Source organism: Equus caballus, chromosome 18 (assembly GCF_041296265.1).
Source record: "Equus caballus isolate H_3958 breed thoroughbred chromosome 18, TB-T2T, whole genome shotgun sequence".
Classification (NCBI taxonomy): Eukaryota; Metazoa; Chordata; class Mammalia; order Perissodactyla; family Equidae; genus Equus; species Equus caballus.
This window is the reverse complement of record NC_091701.1, coordinates 64,811,233-64,835,244: the sequence shown is the minus strand read 5'-3', so window position 1 is coordinate 64,835,244 and position 24,012 is coordinate 64,811,233. Positions and strand designations below refer to the sequence as shown.

General features: G+C 36.8%; 1 long non-coding RNA gene across 3 annotated transcripts in view; it reads right to left on the bottom strand.

Moving 5' to 3' along the window:
• Positions 1-371: 371 nt before the first annotated feature.
• LOC138918799 (uncharacterized) overlaps positions 372-24,012 on the bottom strand; it is a 42,924-nt gene continuing 19,283 nt past the window's right edge. The window contains exons 2-5 of one of the 3 annotated variants that reach the window (XR_011428560.1): positions 18,455-18,711; positions 16,151-16,393; positions 13,010-13,065; positions 372-2,174 (exon numbers count right to left, since the gene is read on the bottom strand). This is a non-coding gene — a long non-coding RNA (uncharacterized lncRNA). Of the gene's footprint in view, positions 2,175-13,009; positions 13,066-14,171; positions 16,394-18,454; positions 18,712-24,012 lie in introns of those variants that run through there. The other 2 variants (XR_011428561.1, XR_011428559.1) reach the window with 2 other exon arrangements.

Here is a 24,012-nt window from a genome sequence, read left to right as displayed (position 1 = left end):
GGACTTTTATTTTTTGGGAGGTTTTTGGTTACTGTTTAAATCTCCTTACTGGTGATTGGTCTACTCAAATTCTCTATTTCTTAGTGATTCAGTTTTGGAAGGTTGTATGATTCTAAAAATTTATCAGTTTCTTCTAGATTATCCAATTTGTTGACGTATAGCTTTTTCTACTATTCTCATAATCTTTTGTATCTCTGAGGTGTCTGTTGTTATTTCTCCTCTTTCAATTCTGGTTTATTTTATTTGGTGCTTCTGTCTTTTTTTCTTGGTGAGTCTAGCTAAAGGTTTGTCAATTTTGCTTATCTTTTTAAATAACCAGCTCTTCATTTCTTTGAGTTTTTCTCTTCTCTTGTTTTTCACTCCCTATTTCATTTATTTCTGCTCTGATTTTTATTATTTCCTTCCCTCTACTGATTTTGGGCTTTGTTATTTTTTTTCTAGTTCCTTTAGGTACACTGTTAGATTGTTTGAGATTTTTCTTATTTGTTGAGGTAGGCCTGTATTGCCATAAACTTCCCTCTTAGAACTGCTTTTGCCATATCCCATAAATTTTGGTGTGTCATGTTTTCATTTTCATGTCTCCAGGTATTTTTTGATTTCTCCTTTGATTTCTTCATTGACCCAATAGTTGTTTGGTAGCATTTTGTTTAACCTCCACGTATTTGTGGCTTTTCCAATTTTCTTCCTCTAGTTGATTTCTAGTTTCATACCATTGTGGTCAGAAAAGATGCTTGGAATTATTTCAATCTTCTTAAACTTATTAAGACTTGTTTTGTGACCTAATGTGTGTCCTGGAGAATGTTCCATGTGCATTTGAAAAGAATGTGTGTTATGCCGGTTTTGGATGAAATGGTCTCTATATATCTACTAAGTCCATCTGGCCTAATGTGTCATTTAAGGCCAATGTTTCCTTATTGATCTTCTGTTTGGATGATCTATCCATTGGTGTAAGTGGAGTGTTAAAGTCCCCTACTATTATTGGATTACTGTCTATTTCTCCTTTTATGTCTGTTAATAGTTGCCTTATATATTTAGGTGCTCCTATGTCAGGTACATAGATGTTTATGTGTTATATCCTCTTGTTGGATTGTTCCCTTTATCATTATGTAGTGCCCTTCTTTGTCTCTTGTTATAGTATTTGTTTTAAAGTCTATTTTGTCTGATATAAGTATTGCTACTCCAGCTTTCTTTTCATTGCCATTTGCATGGAGTACCTTTTCCATACCTTCACTTTCAGTTTGTGAGTGTCTTTAGGTCTGAAGTGTGTCTCTTGTATGCAGCATCCTTGTTTTGCTTTGTTTTTTAAATTTTCTTTCCTTTTTTTTTGTGAGGAAGATTCTCCCTGAGCTAACATGTATGCCAATCTTCCTCTACTTTTTTGAATGTGGGATGCCTCCACAGCATGGCTAATGAGTGGAGTAGGTCCAAGCCTGGGATCTGAACCTGAGAACATGGGCTGCCAAACAGAGTGCACAGAACTTTAACCATTCGCCACAGGGCCAGCCCCTGGGTTTTATTTTGTTATCCAATCAGCCACCTCATGCCTTTTTATTGGAATATTTAGTCCATTGACATTTAAAGCAGCTGTTGAAAAGTATGTACTTATTGCCATTTTGTTACTTTTTTCTGGGTGTTTCTGCAGTTCTTCTCTATTTCTTTCTTCTCTTGTTCTCTTCTCTTGTGGCTTGATGGCTTCTGTTAGTACTATGTTTGGGTTCCTTTCTCTTAATTTTTTGTGTATTTATTACAGGTTTCTGGTTTGTGATTACCATGAGGTTCATATATAATAACCTATGTATATACCAATCTATATTAAGTTGATGGTTCCCAATATTTTTAAACTATGTAGTTATTAGACTTTCCCATGAATCTTGTTAGTTAAATCTGTTAAGAAAGATGCACAGGGGAGTGGATTCCAAGATGGCGCCGTGAGTAGTCCTCTTTGTCTCTCGCCCTTCGAGTCTACAATTATTTGGACACTTATCGCTTGACAAAGGATATCCAGACAGCATCTCAGGACGTCTGAGACACCCACGCGACTATACATCGGAAGGCGGACGGACTTTCCTCCGGGAGGATGTGGAAATAGGTGAAAACTCTCCGACCCCGACGGGCAGCCTAGTACCCGCAAGCGGCTTTCTTCCAACGGACGCCCCCAGAGGATCCACACACATCTAGGGCAGGAGCGAGAACACAACAGAGGAGCGACGGTTGAAACAGGTGACCAGAACCCTACTTAAACCCCCTGCAATTACTCCTAAACGCAGAGGGAAACATTGGAGTTGCACACCTGAGCCCGCGGGGAGAGTCTCTCCCCGCCATTGGCGGGGAGACCCAGCCTGGTGCTCGGGGCGCCCGGAGGGTCCCAGAGAGACGCCCGCCCCGGGGGACTAGGGATTGCCGGAGATCTCGGAGAGGACCGGGGCGGGGGAACTTTCAAAGGCGGGTCCGGCGACCCGGAGGGGAAGCGCCGGAGCTCCGCCAGGCAGCAGACAAAACTCTCTGTCTGCTGGTAGCAGAGGGGCCACGCTGAGCACTCAGGGCTCCCGGCAGAGGCCCGGAGAGAAGCCCAGAGGGCGGGGCGACCCCCAGCTGCCGTTGCCCGCCCCGTGGGACTAGGGATTGCCGGAGATCTCGGAGAGGACCGGGGCGGGGGAACTTTCAAAGGCGGGTCCGGCGACCCGGAGGGGAAGCGCCGGAGCTCCCCCAGGCAGCAGACAAAACTCTCTGTGTGCCATTAGCAGAGGGGCCACGCCCAGCATTCAGGGCTCCCGGCAGAGGCTCGGACAGAAGCCCAGAGGGCGGGGCATCCCCCAGCTGCTGTTGCCCGCCCCGTGGGACTAGGGATTGCCGGAGATCTCGGAGAGGACCGGGGCGGGGGAACTTTCAAAGGCGGGTCCGGCGACCCGGAGGGGAAGCGCCGGAGCTCCGCCAGGCAGCAGACAAAACTCTCTGTCTGCCGGTAGCAGAGGGGCCACGCTGAGCATTCAGAGCTCCCGGCAGAGGCCCGGAGAGAAGCCCAGAGGACGGGGCGACCCCCAGCTGCCGTTGCCCACCCGGTGAGGCTAGGGATTGCCGGAGATCTCGGAGAGGACTGGGGCTGGAGAGAGTTCCAGAGACCCAGCTTAGTAGCCTAGGGGGAAACCCTACAGGCTCACAGAAGCCTTAGGGAAAGCCTCTGCACAGCACCAGTAGAAGGCACCCAGCCGCCAGCCACAAGGCTGGAAGACCCCAGGGCAAAAGCAGCATAGCTAGGTGTACTAACCACAGACTGTAGAAGATGCCAATAGCTCTCCTGCGACCCATAGAGGACAAGTGAGATTTGGTGGGTGCCGACAGCAACGGAGCGACAAATATAAGTGATCCCACCCCTGGCCGCTGGAAAAGCCCATAACACCGTTGCAGACCCCAAGGAGTGAGCGCATCTAGGTGGGCAACAACAGTAGGCCCCTGCAGCCTGAAGCCCCCCGTGACGGCCCCCACGGCAGAGGAGGGAATCCAAAGGGCCACTGTGGCTACGAAGAGGGGCCCAGGCCCAGTTAGCAACTACGGACAGGGTTCCTGGTTGGTGAAGTATAAACAGCTGCTCCCCCCACCGCAGCAGCTGAAACAAGTGAAAGGAGCAACTAAACTCTATCTCCATGCGGAGGCACAAATCAACATCATCAAGCAATATGAAAAAATACATTAAATCTCCAGAACAGAAAGAAAGTAACAAATACACAGAAAACAATCCCAAAGAAAATGAGATATATAACCTAAATGATGATGACTTCAAAACAGCCATCATTAAAATACTCACTGAGTTAAGAGAGAATTCTGACCGACAACTCAACGAGTTCAGGAGCTATGTCACAAAAGAGTTTGATACGATAAAGAAGAACCAAACAGAAATATTGGAAATGAAGAACACAATAGAGGAGATTAAGAAAAATCTAGATGCTCTGAACAGTAGGGCCGATAATATGGAGGAAAGAATTAGCAATTTGGAAGATGGCAATATAGAATTATTGCAGGCAGAGGAGGAGAGAGAAGCAAGACTTAAAAGAAATGAAGAAACTCTCCGAGAATTATCAGACACAATTAGGAGATGCAACGTAAGGATTATAGGTATACCAGAGGGAGAAGAGAAGGAGAAAGGGGCAGAAAACCTATTCAAAGAAATAATGGCTGAGAACTTCCCAAATCTGGTGAGGGAGATGGATCTTCAGGTGACAGAAGCCAATAGATCTCCAAACTTTATCAATGCAAGAAGACCAACTCCACGGCATATAGTAGTGAAGCTAGCAAAAGTCAACGACAAGGAGATAATATTAAGGACAGCCAGGCAAAAGAAACTAACCTACAAAGGAACCCCCATCAGGCTATCAGCAGATTTCTCAGCAGAAACTTTACAGGCTAGAAGAGAGTGGAATGATATATTCAAAAATCTGAAGGACAAAAACCTACAGCCGAGAATTCTCTACCCAGCGAAAATATCCTTCAAATACGATGGAGAAATAAAAACTTTCCCAGATAAACAAAAATTAAGGGAGTTCATTGCCACAAAACCTCCTCTTCAGGAAATCCTCAGGAAAACCCTCATTCCTGAAAAATCCAAAAAAGGAAAGGGGCTACAAAACCAAGAGCAGAGGAGATAAGTAGAAGGACAACAACAGAGAGTAGCAGCTCTACATCAGAACAGATTAAACCATGGGACAAGAAACAAAGGAAACTGAAGAAAACCGGAAAACAAGACACAAAATGGTAGTGGTAGGCCCCCACGTCTCAATAATCACTCTAAATGTAAATGGATTGAACTCCCCAATCAAAAGACACAGAGTGGCAGGATGGATCAAAGAACAAGATCCAACAATATGCTGCCTCCAGGAAACACACCTCAGCCCCAAAGACAAACACAGACTCAGAGTGAAGGGATGGAGAACAATACTCCAAGCTAATAATGAACAAAAGAAAGCAGGTGTCGCTATACTAATATCAGACAAGGTAGATTTCAAAGCAAAACAGATAAAGAAAGACAAAGAGGGACAGTATATAATGATAAAAGGGACTCTCCACCAAGAAGACATAACACTTATAAATATATACGCACCCAACACAGGAGCACCAAAATTTGTAAAGCAACTCTTAATAGAACTAAAAGAAGACATCAACAACAATACAATAATAGTAGGGGACCTCAACACACCATTAACACCAATGGACAGAACATCCAGACAGAAAATCAACAAGGAAATAATAGAATTAAATGAAAAATTAGACCAGATGGACTTAATAGATATATATAGAACACTTCATCCAAAAACAGCAGGTTACACATTCTTCTCAAGTGCACATGGAACATTCTCAAGGATTGACCATATTTTGGGAACCAAAGCAAACATCAATAAATACAAGAGAGTTGAAATAATATCAAGCATCTTTTCTGATCATAACGCTATTAAACTAGAAATCAACTACAAGAAAAAAGCAGAGAAAGGTGCAAAAATGTGGAGACTAAACAACACGCTTCTCAACAAACAATGGATCATTGAAGAAATTAAAGAAGAAATCAAATATTATCTGGAGACAAATGAAAATGAGAACACGACATACCAAATCATTTGGGATGCAGTAAAAGCAGTCCTAAGAGGGAAATTCATCGCAATACAGGCTCACCTCACTAAACAAGAAAAAGCTCACGTAAGCAACCTCAAACGACACCTAACAGAACTAGAAAAAGAAGAACAAACAAGGCCCAGAGTCAGTAGAAGGAGGGAAATAATAAAAATAAGAGCAGAAATAAACGATATTGAAACAAAAAAGACAATAGAAAGGATCAATGAAACAAAGAGTTGGTTCTTCGAAAGAATTAACAAAATTGACAAACCCCTAGCCAGACTCACCAAGAAAAGAAGAGAGAAATCGCAAATTAATAAAATCAGGAATGACAGAGGAGAAATCACAACAGATACCAATGAAATACAAGAGATCATAAGAGAATACTATGAAAAACTATATGCCAACAAATTGAACAACCTGGAAGAAATGGACAAATTCCTAGACTCCTACAATCTCCCCAAACTGAATCAGGAAGAAATGGAGAATCTGAATAGACCAATCACAAGTAAGGAAATAGAAACGGTAATCAAAAACCTCCCCAAAAATAAGAGTCCAGGACCAGACGGCTTCTCTGGAGAATTCTACCAAACATTCAAAGAAGACTTAATACCTATTCTCCTCAAACTGTTCCAGAAAATTGAGAAAGATGGAGAACTCCCTAACACATTCTATGAAGCCAACATCACTCTGATCCCCAAACCTGACAAGGACAACACAAAGAAGGAGAACTACAGGCCGATATCACTGATGAACATAGATGCAAAAATCCTCAACAAAATTTTGGCAAACCCATTACAGAAATACATCAAAAAGATTATACACCATGATCAAGTGGGATTTATACCAGGGACACAGGGATGGTTCAACATCCGCAAGTCAATCAACGTGATACACTACATCAACAAAATGAAAAACAAAAACCACATGATCATCTCAATAGATGCAGAGAAAGCATTCGACAAGATCCAACACCCATTTATGATAAAAACCCTCAGTAAAATGGGTATAGAAGGAAAGTACCTCAACATAATAAAGGCCATATATGATAGACCCACAGCCAACATCATACTCAATGGACAAAAGCTGAAAGCCATCCCTCTGAGGACAGGAACAAGACAAGGGTGCCCACTTTCACCACTCCTATTCAACATAGTTCTGGAGGTGCTGGCCAGAGCAATTCGGCAGGAAAAAGAAATAAAAGGAATCCAAATAGGTAACGAAGAAGTAAAACTCTCGTTGTTTGCAGACGACATGATCTTATACATAGAAAACCCCAAAGAATCCACAGAAAAACTATTAGAAATAATCAACAACTACAGCAAAGTAGCAGGGTATAAAATTAACGTGCATAAATCAGTAGCATTTCTATACACTAACAATAAACTAACAGAAAAAGAACTCAAGAACTCTATCCCATTCACAATCGCAACGAAAAGAATAAAATACCTTGGGATAAACTTAACCAAGGAAGTGAAGGATCTATACAATGAAAACTACAAGACTTTCTTGAAAGAAATAGGCGATGACATAAAGAGATGGAAAAACATTCCTTGCACATGGATTGGAAGAATAAACATAGTTAAAATGTCCATACTACCTAAAGCAATATACAGGTTCAATGCTATCCCAATCAGAATCCCAAGAACATTCTTCACAGAAATTGAACAAACAATCCTAAAATTCATATGGGGCAACAAAAGACCGCGAATTGCTAAAGCAATCCTGAGCAAGAAAAACAAAGCCGGCGGAATCACAATCCCCGATTTCAAAACATACTACAAAGCTACAGTGATCAAAACAGCATGGTACTGGTACAAAAACAGGTCCACAGATCAATGGAACAGAATTGAAAGCCCAGAGATAAAACCACACATCTATGGACAGCTAATCTTCGACAAAGGAGCAGAGGGCCTACAATGGAGAAAAGAAAGTCTCTTCAACAAATGGTGCTGGGAAAACTGGACAGCCACATGCAAAAGATTGAAAATTGACCATTCTTTTTCACCACACACCAAAATAAACTCAAAATGGATCAAAGACCTAAAGATTAGGCCTGAGACAATAAGTCTTTTGGAAGAGAATATAGGCAGTACACTCTTTGACATCAGTTTCAAAAGAATCTTTTGGGACACTGTAACTCCTCAGTTGAGGGAAACAATAGAAAGAATAAACAAATGGGACTTCATCAGACTAAAGAGCTTCTTCAAGGCAATGGAAAACAGGATTGAAACAAAAAAACAGCTCACTAATTGGGAAAAAATATTTACAAGCCACTTATCCGACAAAGGGTTAATCTCCATAATATACAAAGAACTCACACTGCTTAACAACAAAAAAACAAACAACCCGATCAAAAAATGGGCAGAGGACATGAACAGACATTTCTCCAAAGAAGATATGAATATGGCCAATAGACACATGAAAAGATGTTCATCATCGCTAATCATCAGGGAAATGCAAATCAAAACTACACTAAGATATCACCTTACACCCGTTAGATTGGCAAAAACATCCAAAACCAAGAACGACAAATGTTGGAGAGGTTGTGGAGAAAGAGGAACCCTCATACACTGTTGGTGGGAATGCAAACTGGTACAGCCACTATGGAAAACAGTATGGAGATTTCTCAAAAAGTTAAAAATAGAAATACCCTATGACCCAGCCATCCCATTACTGGGTATCTATCCTAAGAACCTGATATCAGATATCTCAAGAGTCCGTTGCACCCCTATGTTCATCGCAGCATTATTTACAATAGCCAAGACGTGGAACCAGCCTACATGCCCAGAAACTGATGATTGGATAAAGAAGATGTGGTATATATACACAATGGAATACTACTCAGCCATAAAAAAAGACGAAATTGGCCCATTCACAACAATGTGGATGGACCTCGAGGGCATTATGTTAAGCGAAATAAGTCAGTCAGAGAAAGACGAACTCTATATGACTCCACTCATAGGTGGAAATTAGCATATTGATAAGGAGATCTGATCGGTGGTTACCAGGGAAAAGGGGGGGTGGGGGGAGGGTACGGAGGGGGAAGTGGTGTACCCACAACATGACTAACAAAAATGTACAACTGAAATCTCACAAGGTTGTAATCTATCATAACATTAATAAAAAAAAAAAAAAAAAAAAAAAGATGCACATATATAATATTGTGTCACATATATATCATTATCTTATCAGATATATTATTATATCACAAATTTGTTTTTAATATTTAAATAACTGAATTTCAATATAATCTATTTCCTTAGCAATTATGTATTTTTAGTTTGGATATTTAAAAATATTATTCTGACAAAAGATCCATAGGCTTTACAATATTGCCAAAGGAGACAAAGATACACAAAATAGTGAAAAGCCATAGTTTAGAAGAGCAGTTGTTCTTAAAGTTGAGTGTACATCAGCATTCCCTAGAAAGCTTAAGACACAAATTACTGGGCCCTGCCCCCAAAGTTTCTGATTCAGCCAATCTGGGGGGAACCTGAAAACTTGTATTTTGAACAAGTTCCCAGGTTATGCTGATGCAACTGGCCCTGGGACTACACTTTGTAAATGATAGCATCACTTAGCTATCAATAGCATCACTTGGAAGAAAGTACGGTCAGCTTTTAAATCAAAACCTAGAATTGTTTAAAAATATTGTGAGGATTTTGGCAAGTAAGAGTGTAGAAGAACTTGAAGATCACACACATTGAGAAGAAATGCTTAAATAATTTTTTGCTATCAGAGCATAGCAAATTCACTGTATAAAGATTTATATGTTAAATAGCTGGCCTCCTTTCATAGTAACAATATGAATCGATAGAAAATATCAACATCATTATCAAAGATGAACACATTTTACTTATTTTTACCTTGATTAAGGAAAGAAATCTGCAAGTAATCAGCATGCCATGTTCAAGAAACCAAAACAGAGAAAATGTGTCTAGTTTTGATCTTTTCAAATGTACATGCCTAAAAACTCAGCATCTCTAAGCATACTGTGCATATGAAGTCTAGCTTCTGAGTGATGAATGATTCATTGCAATGATAGAGAACTCATTCTATTCCTCTTATTCTTACCCAGGTCACTTTTCAGAAAAATCTCCACGATAGAAATTTTTAAATCCAATTGTGTAGATCTTGATATGAACTGATGAATAGTGAAGGGATCTTTACATCTATAATTGATTTAAATTCTGAAAGTTGATTTTGCATTTATAATTCAGAGTTAGTCTTGTTCCAAATTAGATTAGCTGCCTCTGGAGTATTTAATTTCCTCTTGTGCATGTCTATTTCTTCTCAGGCAAAAGTATAAAAAAAAGTTGTGTGGCGATAAACTCTTTTGTTTTATAGCCTCTCCTCCTTGTGACTGTGCATTCTTAATTAACATTAGTCCTGAGTTATATTTGTGAGTGTTAATGGATTAGATTATACATTTAGCAACCCTTCCTAGCAGAGGGAAGAGACAGATGCACAAATAAGAGTTGAAAGAAAAAGATGATGTTACGGGGAATCAATATACAGGATATTCTTTACACACTATGTTCTAGAAATTGATGTCCAGCTCAGAATTCTCACATTATTACATTCTCCTGGGCCCAGTGCAAACAAATTCTTTGCCCATATAACTATTCCATTCAAGAATAGCTTGAAAGCTATTAAAAGACATGGCAATATTTTACTGAGCATAGAGGGAGCTAGAGTGAGAAAGTGTATCAGGGACCAGCATTAATGTGTGTTACGGAAAAGCAAATATGTATGCTTAAAGAGTATTCCCAGGATGGTGGGCAGCAGCCAGATCTCAGAATGGAGCTACATCACTAAATATGTGGGAAAACCAGCAATCAAATAGGTTTAGTAATAAATAAGTCCTGCCAAATTTGACTACAGGCTTTTAAAATTTGAGAATCTCAAGTAAAAAGCCACTTAGATTTCTCCAAGGATAAGACCTGGATCATTTCACTGTTAAACACTACTTTTTTACTGAAAAAAGTAGCAGTAGGGAGAGTGATTGAAATACAGATGCTAAATTACAAAAGAAAATAATTTCTTAGTTTCCTTCTTTATCAAAATAAGTGAAAATTTTCATTAGCACCCAAGATCTCTAAGACATTCTCAGATTCATTCTGATTCAGAGAATAAGCAGCTGGGAAAGTATCGGTAGAACTGTGATCATCTCTAATCTTCTCAAGTGTAGAAGGGAGGATGAGCACTTATTAAGGAGTACATGATCATAGCCAATCACTTGATTAATTGTATATGGGTCTCTTTTACATGAAAAGCAAGAAAAAGATAATGTAGCTCTGAAACTTATATTACTAAGTGCTGCTTTAATTATTATTTCCTGTTTTCCCATTTTCTTGTCCACAAGATCCACTTTTTAGGGTGCTTGCTTCCAGTTAAATGAAGAGAGAACTCAGTGTGTCTGTTAGAGAGAGAGAGAAAATCTTAGTCTTGGTGAAACTATTTTGAACTGTTAGATGTATAAAATATTAGTAACATTGACACTCCTGAGGGATTTTATAGTACAGATTCCCTACGTGAAACTGAGGTTTCCCAAGTAACTGATCTTGGGAGCAAGTACATAGTAAAGGAGTTTCAGAAAATCAATTGTTTTTCTGGATGCCTGGTAACAACTTATGGGAAATGCAAAATATAAGAAAAGAAATGAAATCAGAAGACGGACGAAGCAGTAAAGAAAAGTTTTTAAAGGAGAAGCAGGCTGGGTCACATCATATTTAGTTGCACAGAATTCTGAGTGACAAAGGCCAATGTGCAAATCCTAGTTCTGCCGTTTTCTACCTTAGCCTAGTTGCTTAACTTGTTGTGTCTTTGTTTCTTTTTCTCCACAGCAAGAAGGCAAAATACCAACTTTTAGGACTTTGTATGAAGTACATTAGTTAAGATATTTATAACATCTAGTAGGATACTAAGAAATGGAGGACATTTCAATGAACAGAGTTTTAGGTTTAGGCTTGTTAAACAGCTACTATGCATTAAGTATTACGTATTTTACTAGACACTTTATGTTGTTTTCATAGTTACTATTTATCAAAATTTTATGTGCCAAACTCTTTTATAGCTATTTCTTTCATATTAGTTCCTTTTCTCTCAATAGACTGTTCATGGTTGGATGAGTCATTTGTTTTTAAAGATAAATAGTTAAAGTGTGAAGGGAACATTTGTGTTTCTAATTGACAAATAAAAAAGTTTACTTATATAATTCACATTTTATCCAGGAATTTTAAATAATGATGTGTGGCTGTTGATAATGGGTGTGTGGTGGTGATGATTGGGAAAATTTTCTACAGAATTGTCACTTCAAGTAACAAGTATTTAGTAACCATTTTGATAGAAATTCCCATTTGGTTCACAACCTTTGTTCATTAAAAAGAGGTATGGAGCAGATGGTGATAGATACCATATAATGAAGGGCATCTTTGATAGAAATATCATTCTTAGGGAGAGGGCTGCAGTGTAAAGCCTGAATGTAACCACAATCATCTACCCATAATGGACTCTTTTGCTGGCAAAATTATGGATAGTGTAGAAATCTCATTTCACGTCAATGTACATTATGGTACATGTTGTTGATATTTGTGTCCCAAGCTCAAACACATAGAAGATTTGAAAAATGCCCATTGAATAAATTAATAAATGGATTAATTAAAATCTTTCATACTTACTAATGTTACCAAGGACACCAATATCCTCTTACTCCTCAGCCTCTGCATAATTTGCTAAGTCTGACAAGTTGACTTCTTTCAACTCTCCTCTTTAACTTCTAAGATGTCATTGATCTTTTGTTTTCCTACTTATTTTTGTTTATCATTTTTTCTCTGTCATCTTTACTGACTGTGTAACCATCATAGACCAATTTGGACTGGCCCTATTGTATCGATAATGATGTATCAAAAGTTGTTTTGGAGGGGTAACAAACAAAAACTGCAAGTCATGTGGCTAGAGCATGTTCAGAAGATGGAAACCTTGTCCTTGGATGACCTCAAGCTACCTGGGAAACAAGTTTCCTAACCATGCAATTCAATGTGAAGAGAAGGCAGAATGGGGAGCCTAACAAGAAGTGAGGGGTCCCTTCATTTGTAGCACATCAGACTTATTAGACTGTTACACTCCTACCTCCCAATCAGATTCCACCAAGCTAACATTTTGTATAGCCAATCCCATCCCCAACTCCTTAAAAGTCAGTCCCCACTTCAACTCAGGGAGACAGATTTGAGCCTTGCCTCCTGTCTCCTTGCTTCTTGACCCTGCAATAAAGCTCTTTCTTCTCTCAAAAGCTGGTTCTGTAGCATTGGCTTCTATGCACATAGGGCAGTGAGCCCTTCTTGGCAACAACTGTTCCTCTTCTAACCATCTCTTAAATACAAGTTATTCACTGGCTGTGCTTGATTACCTTCTCCAGTCATATTTGCTCTCTCTTGGTGATCCCAATTAGTGTCATGGCTTCAACTATCACATTCATATTGAAGAAACAGGAGAAACAGAAGAAACAGAAAAAGAAGGGGAGAGGATGAGAAAAAAAAAAAGAAGAAAGGAAACAAAGGAAAATTGGTTATTGGAAATATTGAGCTAATATCCCCAAATCATCTCATGTCAATATGTCAAAAGTAGAACTACTTACCTGTCCTGTTAAACCTGATCTTCCTCAGTATTCTGTATTTAATGAGTGTTGCCATCTTCTGTCTTCGCTTAAGCTCAAATTTTAATTATCCTCTAACATACTCTCTTTTCCTGGCTATCTATGTTCAAGCAACCTCCATTATCTATTAATTTGTTCTCACTAATGTCTCAGGAATATCATTCTGTCTTCTTCTTCCACTGTCATAGTTCAGTTCCTTAAACTCTTTCACTTGGAGTATTATTTCTTTCTATCGGGCCTTCTACTGTTGATCTCTCCCCTCGCCAGACAATTATCCACATGCTGCTCCCAATATTTAATATTCTTTACCCAGATCAAATTGGATCATTTCGTTTTTCTACCTGAGACCTCTGCCTTACCATTACCCTAAGTATAAAGTTCAAAATCTTTTGCACAAAATGTTAGGTCTTTCGTAACCCGGACACAAATTATTTCTCTACCCACGCTCCCTGCTCCATGGTTTTGTGCCAAGCACACTGACCTTCTCGTTCCGTAACACACAACATGCTTTCAGAACATTGTTCCTGGAATACCCTACTCCATCTCCTCCTCTTGGCAAACTCCCACTCATCGTTCAGCCCCAGTTCAAATGTATCTCATCCGTGGCCTTTCCTCACTCCCTCAGGCAAGTAGTTATTCTGTTTTCTTCTTCCAAAGGACTCATGTTCACACAGTGATTATATCACTGGTTACATATTACAGTAGTAATTGGTTTTGGTATCTGTCTTCTCCACTGTATTATTCATCTGTGCCTCCATCTCTAATATAATAAATGCACAATAATTTTAACTTATGTATGCATAAATGAACATTCATGCCAAAATTTCTTTTGAATATCTTTTTAAAGCCATTTCATATCTCCTTTCAGCTTAATGTTACAATGGTCAGTGTAATAATGATTTACAATAGTTCAAAATTTGGGTAAACTCCAATGTAATTTTAATTATTTAACATTAATTCATTTATATATTCTACATTTTTAATAACGATGAACACTAATATAATATGCATACCACTTTACAGGAATGTGTAGCTTCATCAACATGAATTCTATCTCTTGCTCTAGATATGCTTTTGGTCCTAGTGCTCCAGGCCTTTATGATAGGTTATTAGCTATGATTCTCTTGCTATTGCTAATTCTACAAATTATAGTCTACCCACATATAATTTTTTTAAATATGATTTGTCTTGAAGAGTATAAGTATGTTATAATTGAATTAGAAAGAACAAATACCCCTCAAGGAAGATTCTATTGGCCTCTCTTAGAGAATAAAATCTATGGCTTTAGTGATGGAGTTCTGTGAAAAATATTGTGGGTATTTCAATGATCTGTTCTACCTCCTTGCAAAGGTAAAAGGTTGTATTCAGAAACACTGAAGTTTACTAGGAAATACTGTAATTGACTTCTATTCAATGGCAATTGCAATATCCTGCCTGATTTGTATCATGTTCTTTTTAATTCACTCATTTATTCGACAAGTATTTATTCAGTTCCTATACTGTGCAAGGCATTGTGCAAGAGATGCAGTCAACGGTGAATAAAGACAGACAGTGTGCCTGCCCTCACAGCATCTGTAGTCTTCTAAAACTAGGTCTCTACTGGCCAAGAGATTTGCAAAGCATTGTGTTACTAGAAATGCATCATAAAAAATTCCTTTAAGAAACAATTTAAATTTTGTATAAAAAGAGAAATCAGTATGTTATGTATAATGAAAAAAAGGAAGTTATGGAATTCAGTAGTTAAAATAGCTAATAAACAAGTCGGGTGTAAAAGATTTAAAGGGTGCATAGGAGGAGATTAGGGAAATATTATTTATGCAATTACACCATGAGATTGTCTATCTTGAAGAAAGTGCAATTTCACAAATTCAATAAACTCGTATTAGAAACGTCGAAAAGGAAAAGGATTCTCTTTTTGTTATTCTTTGCCCCTAAATAGTAGGTGTTCCATGACAGTGTGAACATGTGTGTAAAACACAGCCCAGAACTAACATAGAAGCCCTTAAGCAAAAGTCTAGTTTTCAAGTTAGTTCCAGTGAACATGATCATCATGCTCCTACACCGTGTTTGATATTATTTTCTCTAATACGCATTTAGGTATACAGAGAGAAAGAAGAGTGAAATGGAAAAACAAGGCTTCTTAACGTAGGCACCATTAATGGGCTTTAAGACATGGAATGATTTACGGTATTTTTTTTAATGGAGAAACAGTCAATAACATTTAGCAGATACTCCAAGGGACCTATAATTACCCAAAAGTTTAGGAACCCAGAAAGGACAGAGAGAGATCAGAAATGAAATAATTCCAAGGCTGTAATTAAGAGTACTTTTGAAGGCCCAATTAAAAAAAAAGGTTGATAGAATTCTAAAATAAAACAGGGTATTTAAAAAAATTAATTAGCTCCCAAAAATGTTCCTATTTTGTTTAGTATTTAGAATAGAAATAAAGGGGCATTTGAAACAGGAAAGTTTTCCCTCTCATTTAGATGTTCTAGTGTTTGCTACAAACAACTTTTGGGAAAGTATTTTTAGATCTACAGCTATCAAAATCATATCAACCAAGACTTGCCTTCAGTTTATTCATAGAATCTTTCCATTCAATTCTGCTCTTAAGGATTCCTGAAATTTTAATTTGTATTCTATATCATCATTAGATTTACTATTGAGGAAAAATTATTTTTTTAAAATACATATATATCTCCTCTGCTTTTAGGTATTGCACAGAGGTCAATAAGATACTTCAGAAGCTAAAGCAAAGAGTTTAAAAACCAAATTCACCCATGTCATCATGAACTTATTTTTTCAAATGATTAAAAATGTGTTAGTCAAATTAAATGCAGTGAATGTCTACATATACACGTTTTGAAAGAGTAGTTTTGAATATAGCATACGCACCATCCATCTCAGAGTTTTGAGAGTTTACTTAATAAATGAAATACGGCTCTTCTTTACTGAAGTCACTTCCTGATAAACAGCCAAAATGAAGAAATAAATAAGTATAAGGCAGTTTGTGAATTCCAGGCTTCTTGGCTAGTCACAATTGGTGTGTTGTTATCTTGGCTTGAGGACAGTAATCGTAATTACTTTCTTCTAAACAGCTGAAGTCAATCCAACTCAGAGTGTCATAAGTTTATGGATCTGTTATAGTAAAAATTAAAATTACCAAAGGAGACAAACGCCACTGGAATAATGTTTTTCAAACCTTTGCTTTTCTCCCACTCCCCTCTCTTCTTTCATCAAATTGGAAACACTCCCAATTTTAAAGGAATCACAATCTGAATTGCACTTTCCCAGCCACTGTTTGTCCAGTGAGTTAAGCAAACACATATGTAGGCAGAAAGCATTTTTCCTTGTTATACGTATTAAAATAATGTCATATTTTTGCTGAAAAACTATGGTTAATACATCATTATTAATACGTCTATGTACATTTATACTAGACAACAGTTTCTAAGCCATGTTTAAATGATGTTATAATGGCTATGTCTTGAGTTAGAATTTACTAGATATGAAAAAAATAAATTGTTCATTTTTATATTGCTCAATTTTCAAAATAACATTAATTCAATAATACAAAATAAAATCATTTTTATGTCATTTGTTACTGTTCAAAATGTCCAATAATCCCACTGAATCTTAAAATTATTTACTTTATCAATGGAAATTGAAGAAAAAAGGGGGTATGTGCTGAATGAAAGAGAAAGAAAAAAGTCATATAAATAAGGGGAAATCTGAGCACCTTGAGGTGTTCAGCAATGAACTTGAAAATTCCAGAAAAAGAGAATCTGTGGGTTAGGTGGAGGATTTTTATCAACGACAAGGGAGCATTGATTTGAAAGAAAACTTCATCATGTGACTAAAACTTTCACCAAGGGTTATCCTACTAGGATAGATAAAAAGGGACAAATGAAATAAAAACTTTTCTCAGAGGAATATTTTGCAAGATTTTGATTATGAAAAGAGTGAAAGAAGGAGGAGATGAGGAAGATTGAAATTTCATGCCCAAAGGGCCTGGAAGGGATTGTTGAAGTCATACAAGAGAAAGAATAGTGAGAGAACATTTAAAGGAAACCAGATGGTCTAAGGTCGAACATGATGATAGCCATAGTAGTAAAGTTATTAATGCTAATTTTTAAAATTATCACATGTGTATAGTGCATTTTGTGTTGCCAGTGTTTTTGTGTGCATGTTACCTCAGTTGACTTGACAGCGAAGAGGGACGGCCATGTAAGAGCAAGAAGCTGAGATCAACCAGTCAATGGTAATTTGGACCATTAGGAAAAAGGTAGAGAAGAGCTAATACCATTTATTTAGTGCTACCCTATCTGCTTGACGTGATACATGATGCTAAGGTTTCTTTATCCCCCTGCTATATAGTTGTATAGTCTTTTAGTTGTGGGTCCTTCTAGGTGTGAATGCTAACATTTCTAAATCTCTTTTTTTTAAATCTTCACAATAAATTTTTCACACAGTTATGATGTCTCCATTTTGCAGATGAAGAAATTGAGATTCACAGAGATTTTGTAACTTGCCCAAGATCACATAACTAGGAAAGAGAAGAGCTAGCATTCATCCCAGATGTGACTGGCTAGGAAGATTTAATATATTAAAAAATCCTAAATCAATAAAAGCTGAGGGAACTTTCTGAAATTGTGACAAAAATCAAATTTCTTGGCCACTTATTTGTCATTCAGCACTGTGTTCTTTTGGTTAAAAAGCAAATGAATCAAAAATAATCCAAACAGAGTTATAGTTATAAAAAAGTTTGTAACCATATATGGTCCAGATATTAACTGGCCTTAACTGTGTGATAATCTTGCAATATATACAAATACTGGATCATTATGTTGTATACCTGGAACTAATACAATGTTATATATCAATTTTACCTTAATAAAAATAATCTATCAATTCTGTTAACTAAGAAAAAGATAAAGTTAGGTGAATACATTTATGTAGTGTGTTCTATATATCAGGTAATCATCTAAGTACTTTACAATGTAATCTTCACAATTTCTCTGATGTTGCAATTTAATTCCCTCACCTGTCTTTGCCTACCCAGGGGCTCAACAACAGAAGTAGGATACACGGTCTACATATTTCACTTCCCTCAGAGGGAGGGAAGTGAGAATAATAATAGCAGCTAACACTTTGTGTAGTGTTTCTACATATGAGCCCTAATCTAAGTAATTTACTTACATTCATTGTCAGTCCTCACAACGGCATTAGGAAGTGAGTACAATATTGTGATCCTCCTTTTATCAATAAGTGAAAGAAGGTACAGAGTAAACTAGTTTCCAGAAGTTTCCAGAGACAAAGAGGCAACAGATCTAGGATTTGAGTGGAAGTCCTCTGCCCTTGGAGGCTCCGCTGCTAGTCAACACGTTGTACAGACTTCGTGCAAGTTAACAAAGGACACTTCGTGCCCCACCATGGTTCTCGAAGCCTGCAGAGGTCTGGGGTAGGGAAAATGTTCACCATTAGGATAAGGAGCCACGTTTCTGGGTGCAAACCAGACCCTACCAACAAAACAAAACAAAAGAAAACAAAACATAACACAACACAGAGACAACTTACGTATGTTTATGTTTATTATTTATATTTTATGAATTTTTAACTAGTTGAGGAAAAAGGTATTTGGTAAATATCAAAACAAAGAGCAATTAAATTGAGAACACAGATAAATCCTGTTGATATTTTTGTATCTAGCATTGAAAAGCCAAGAAAGACCGTGAGAACATCTAATTTTAAACATTCAAAGGGTGAATGTACCTAAATATTCAGACAAACAGAAGAGAAAGAGAGGAAGATGCCCTTTTGTTCCCTGATACAGTCTGAAGAATTGTGGTTCTTGAAAATACAAATATCAATGAAATTAATACTAGCTATAAATAGCCATATAAAATCATTCCAGGATTTTTTTTTCTCATTCTGAAGGCAAAGAGATGTGATTTAGGCTTAACTCTATACTTTCTTGTCAACTGATGCTTCTTCCTTGTGTTACAATAATGATATAAAAATTTAGATTCACAATTTTAGGTTGGTACAACTAAGAACATTAAAAAGGGATACAATTCTTATAAAAGCTGTTTTTGCTAAATATAGACAGAACTGAAACACGCTAGCTAACATTTGGATTTTTATTAACAATTAACACTTAGGGGCCAAACAAATATCAGACAAAGCATACCGTACTTATCACCACTCAGCTCTTCTGTGTTAGACATTGCGAGAAGTTCCTTTGATGTTGCTAATTCCATATACTTCATATTAAAGTTATCCCACTTTTAGCAGTTACTAAACTGAACCAAATTATCCTTCCATCTCCTATCCTTTGCACATGACCACTACACAAAGCAAATTCTATACACGATAACATCTTTATTCTCAGCTGTCTGAATTTAGGAAAAAATATTTTCCTATAGATGATAACATGGCTGTCAAGGAAATACTAAATATATATATATTTGATATATATATATATCAAGAAGCTAATAATAGTATCTATGCTTTATGTGAAGGGTACTTTGAATCTTTCTCTCTCTCCTAAAATCTACTATGGTTTCATAGATCTTATATTGTGTATCAAATTTTGAAACTAATGCTAAGAAGATCTCTCATACTCTCTGCTAAGATCCTGAAAGAATTAAAATATTTTTCACCAATTTAATTTATAAATTAATTTATACTTTTAAATTTATAATTTATTACTCTCAAGTTTCTATTTGAAAAATTATAATTTGTGGACTAAATGAAGGAAGGATTAAAGTATGTCCTGTGTTTCATGCAGTGCATCATTTTATTAAAGATCTTAGACAAAAAGTAGGATTTTTCTGATATAATGAATTTATTGATTGACTCCTTCTCATGAGATAGGGCAAATGTCACTTCCTCAGAGCAATCTTCCCAAACACCCTCTATAATGTGTCCCCCTATCCCTCTCTTCCCCAACTAGTTACTCTTCATCCTATTAACCTGTTTGGTTTATTTTCTTTAATTATTTTTATCTTTTCATTTAGTATTTGCTTACATAGTAATGCTTTGTTGGCTTCCATTAAAATGTAAGCCCTGTAAGTTTGGATATTTTCTGCCCTGGTGACTGCTATCTCCCCAGTGCCTAGCAATAGATGCTCAATAAATATTCCTTGAACAAATGAGTGAATGAAAACACTAATGATAAGTGATGATGATACGGAATATTTATTTGTTTTAGGTATTTGCTGTTATTCTAATTTGCTGATGTGGCTATAATTATGTACCTATTATTTTCAGTTTCACCAATTATTGGCGGCAACTTGTAAACTTGTGCCAGTCAGGTAATATGTGTATGAGCATGAAACTAAAAATCAGTATAACAGATTGAGTTATTCCAATGGCAAAATTAAAAACTTAATGTGTTTATTCATCAACTCAACAGTCAACTTGCTAGGTGCTGGGAATACAGTACAGATAAGAGGGATAGAAATATACAGAGTGTGTACCATCATGAAGCTGACAATTTGTGGGAGGGGTGGAATATAACTAGCAACAAAAGAACTGAAATTGTATAGTGTGTTATGAAAGGAAAAATGTAGGTAGGATCTCACCTCACCTAGTTGAACAGGAAAGAGGATCAGCAAGGCCCCCCTGAGAAAGTCACATTCAGGGTCAGCTCCAAGGCAGCCAAAAAGCTGCTGAAAGCCAGTTAGGACATTGTTCCAAGAAAACTGATCCAGATTAGAAATTTAATTAAATCTGAAATCAACTCTACACATACTATACTGCATTAAAAATGTTTGCTCTAAGTGTTTATCATAGACATAACTATATTATAGAGAACTAAAACAATTTATCAGCAGTATCTTCCAACTATCCTATAAGTGAAAACGTTAAGTATGACTTAAGAGCCCTTTTGACCTAATTGTACTATAATGATTTTACAGCCAAGGGGTCATCTAGCGTATCATTTTAGAGCATCCAGCATACTTTTACAAACTCGTTCGGGAATGGATTTTTCATTTTCACAAAGGGAGGATATTGACACTTGGAAGTCCCACAAAATCATAGGGAGTCAGAGAATCCTAAGATTAAGTAGTTCATCAAAGCTAAACTTGTAAAAAACAGAGAGTAGAATGGTGGTTATGAGGGGCTGGAGAGTAGGAGTCTGGAGACCTAATGTATGCACAGTGATTATAAATAATAATACTGTATTATAAACTTCAAAGTTATTAAGAATAATAATACTGTATTATAAACTTCAAAGTTATTAAGAGACTAGATCTCAGTGGTTTCCAACACAAAACAGAAATGAGAATTACATGACATGATAGAGATGTTGGCTAACATTAGGGTGGTTATCATATTGCAATATATAAATGTATCAAATCAACCCATGTACACCTTAAACTTACACAATGTTATATGTCAATTATATTTAAAATTTTTTTAAAAGATGAAGCAGTATATCAAGAATAACCGGTTGGACAGCAATGATTTAGGAAGACAGACACTGTCCGTTTTATGTAAGTACCTTAACGCGAATTGCCAAAAAAGGACCATGGTCTGAGTGGGGATTTAAATGGGTCATTTCTTTCCCTGAGAATCTCCTCCTCTTTTCATAACCAAATGGTTCCAAGCAATCAGTAAACTAATATTGGCTTGCAGGAAACTCTTCTTTTTGCTCCCTGTCCAAGAGGAGAGCCTTTTAATTAAAAAAATAATTATTTTGAGAACAAAATAATAGTTTTACTACTCCTAATTGACTTAAAGTGAACAAATACATGATCATGTAATACAAATTAACATAGATTTAAACAATTATTAACTCTCACTCTGAAGTTTGGAGACAAGTGAAAGTAAAACTTGCCAATTTTGCATTTTAGGCTGATACATTAAAATGTAGGCATGTTCTTCTTTAAAGAAATACAAAATCTGAAAATACGCTATGATTTAGTAAATACAGTTAACATTTTTCCAACACATCTGAGCATATTTCTTTTGAGTTTAAATGTGGTCAATATTTCAACATAAGAAAACACAGAACTAATGCAAATATTTTAGTATACAAGAATTCAACACAGACTTTTATAAGGAAGATGCGGTTCTCATAAGGCAGAAATGCTCCATCCCCATGATATTGACTCAATACAAAGTGTTGCCTACTTCACAGCCTCACATTTTGTTAAAAACAAAAGCAAAACTCTTAACCTCACTCTAGATCCCCGTAATACAGCAGAAGGGAAATAAAATTAAGGATTAGTGTAATTCTGATATAGCCTTCCCTTTTTGCCATTTTAAGACGATCTCGGGAAAAACTGAAAATCACAGTTTTGCAAAAAAAAAACACACACAAAGTGCACATATTCCTTTAAAATGTGTGAGCTAGAACATTTTTCCCTGAGAACACTTTTGCCAGCTTACTTTCTTCACCCTTTAGGATGCACCTAAATAGAGGCTTTATAATCTTTGTTTTCCTTTCGACTAGGAGTACTAGGGCACCTTGCAAAGATTTGCAGCTGGCAAATCTTCCCCTAGCTTAATGAATATTCATCGCCATTTGCAAAGACAGAATGACAAGGAAAACCCTCAGTTCTTTTAACATATAACAGAGTCTGGCTCACTCCTAATGATGGCTTCCTGTATTTGAACATTGGATTACACCAGTGGAGAACTGATGACAGAAAACTCCCCTGCTAAGGGGAGGAAGAAAAGTGGTTGGAGGGATATGAACTGGTGTGATTATAAAGATCATTCTAGAAATTTAATCTCAAAAAATTTTAGTTTTGAATAACGTTTTGTTTGCTCTGGAATTGCATTGACACTCACAAATACAACTTATTGTGTTAATGTTAGGACACATTTATCTTAAAATCGCTTGAATGAATTCTGAAGCAGACTAAAGGAATGGTCACTTTGAACTTCAGTAGAAAAAACTGCTGGGATAGTATACTCAGTCATTGAAAACAAGATGGCCTTCATTGTCAACACCCTTAGATCCTAATGATATTAAAGTTCTTATTTGCTTTCCTAAGTAGAAGTCCTTTTCAGATAAATTATTACTGGTGTGAGATGAGAAGCTTTTTTAAAACTCTCACTACATAGATATTGTATTACTCAGGCTTTTGGTTAACAGTATTGTTGAACTCAGAAAAAAAAGCTCAAAAAACCCATCTGTTACTGTAATGTAAAATCAAGTACAATCTCATTTAAAACAAAACAAAAACGTAAAACAACACAAAACAAGTACTCACAAACGTAAGCAATTTTTCATCTTATTTCTTTGCCTTTTTTTGCCATAAAGTCTTCTTTCTTTTATATTTAAAAATGATTTGGGCTAGCCCGGTGGTGTAGTGGTTGAGTTTGGCATGCTGCACTTCAGCAGCCCAGGTTCACGGGTTTGGATCCCAGGTGCTGACCTACACCACTCATCAAGCCATGCTGTGGCTGGGTCTCATATGCAAAATAGAGGAAGACTGGCAACAGATGTTAGCTCAGGGGCAATCTTCCTCACCAAAAAAAAAGACAGAAAAGTTGTTGAAAGTAAAGAATCATTATAAAATCATATAATAAACAATAATAATGAGAAACATTAAATGTCAGAACATTCCCCAGTGAGATGTTGGCTCATGCGAAACATATAAAATGCAGTATACATTAAAAGAGGAAAAAATATGAAATTTTAAAAGTTAATTTAAAATGTCAACATGTTATTATTGAAAGGTATTACATAAATTAAAGCAAACTGTGTTTAGCTGTTAATAAAAAAGACTGATATTTAA